General features: G+C 51.7%; 1 non-coding gene across 1 annotated transcript; it reads right to left on the bottom strand.

The window, feature by feature from the left end:
• Positions 1 to 414: 414 nt before the first annotated feature.
• TRNAL-UAA lies at positions 415 to 497 on the bottom strand. The gene has a single exon. It is a non-coding gene; the product is annotated as a tRNA-Leu (tRNA).
• Positions 498 to 1,659: the final 1,162 nt, after the last annotated feature.

Here is a 1,659-nt window from a genome sequence, read left to right as displayed (position 1 = left end):
GAAAGAGGAAGGACCTAGAGCTCGCAGAGCAGTAAGCTGGCCTCAGTGAGATTCTAAGCCACACAGATAAGTGCCTACTGGACTGCAAGCCCAATGCTTTCACTACTTGGAGATCCCAGGGCTTCCTGATGGCTCTCACAAGGAAACAGGAACATGTAGGGACATCTCCAAGGAACCAGTTGTGTTTGGGCTGGCACCCATCCCCAGGTGATCCTGGCAGGTGCAGTTTCACAAAGGTAGGTGGACTTGTCTTGGGCCCACTCCATGGCTCACAGCATTGGTCGTTTAAACCAGTGGTCATGAGTTCAAATCAAAACAGAGCCTTACTGCAGAGAGAGCTTTGCAAACTCATTTGCCTTGTCCAGCCATAGGTGGCTGGAGCAATGGAATGGGGCATATAGAAGAGCAGCACCTTACCAGAAGTGGGGATCGAACCCACGCAGACACATGTCTATTGGAACTTAAGTCCAACGCCTTAACCTCTCAGCCATTCTGGTGAGTGCAGCAAGCTTATCCCTGCAGAAGGACTTCTTGGGATGTCATCAATGAGCCCACTGCCTTGAGCATAAGACTATGGCAGGTTTATCATCCCTTATGTAGACATTGGAGCAGGGGAAAGGCACTATTACAGCTGGCTTTATAGCGCAGGGGTTAGCTCTCTTTCATCTTGTGATATAGCATTCATGAGTTCAAAGCTCACTGGGGCCTGGGCAGTAGTTTCTGGCAGGACCTGTTGTCCCCCAGCAGTGAGGTGCTTCCCCTTCCCAAGTATTTCTTAATTTTTGGGAGGGGCACAGCAGGACAGGGCGCCAGAGGGCTTTGTTAAAGAGAAGCAGCAGCCTGAATTTTTGTACCAGTTGTTCAAAGGGTAGCAGCAGCAGCCTACCAGAAGTGAGATTCAAACCGCACAGGCTCGCATCCATTGGGGCATAAGCCCAACACCTTGACCGCTCAGCCATTCTGGTGAGCAGGCAAAAGCAGCCCTACTGCTACACCCACAGAAGTCTTGGGTGTGCTACGGCGCTCTGGCTTTGGATAACTACCCAGCTCTTTGCATCTCAACGGGGTTCCCAAAATACTATGCTTGCTTAGGAAGCTGTCTCTCTGCGTAGGGCTTTTTCTAGCTGTGGAGTGCCCGACCAGCAGCTTGTAGTCCAGAATGGATGAAACTGGACCCCCTCGGTCAGAATTTGGGAAAATCTCCAAATCCAAAGCAAAGACGTAGAGTGCCACTGATCCTATGGGGAAGAGCTTCTGCTGCTCAGAACAGCATTCTGGGCTTGGGAGACTGCCTATGACCCAGTGGTTGGGAGGATGGAGTGCCAGGACCCCATCCCCAAGGCAACAAATTAGCTTTCTTAGGCTCACTATGGAGCCTCACTTGCTCTCCCTCAGCTCAAATATTAAGCCTTCCACCATGGTTTCTGTTGGTGGGAGACATCCACTTTGAGGGCAGCCCAGCTGGAAACAATTGCAGCCTGCAGGTCAACCCATTGGGTGTAATGGACCCAGTTATCCCAACCTCAACTCCACGCTGAGTGCACTTTGCCACGCGCTGTGTGACTGCCTGGAGCAGAGCTGTTGGGGAAAGGGAGAGAGTCTTGGGTCAAGTGTCCACTTTCCATATATGGCAGTGAGGTGGCTGCTCTGCTCTGCACA

The sequence above is a fragment of the Gopherus evgoodei genome, chromosome 6, assembly GCF_007399415.2.
Source record: "Gopherus evgoodei ecotype Sinaloan lineage chromosome 6, rGopEvg1_v1.p, whole genome shotgun sequence".
In the NCBI taxonomy this organism is placed as follows: domain Eukaryota; kingdom Metazoa; phylum Chordata; order Testudines; family Testudinidae; genus Gopherus; species Gopherus evgoodei.
This window is presented reverse-complemented; position numbering and strand designations above follow the sequence as displayed.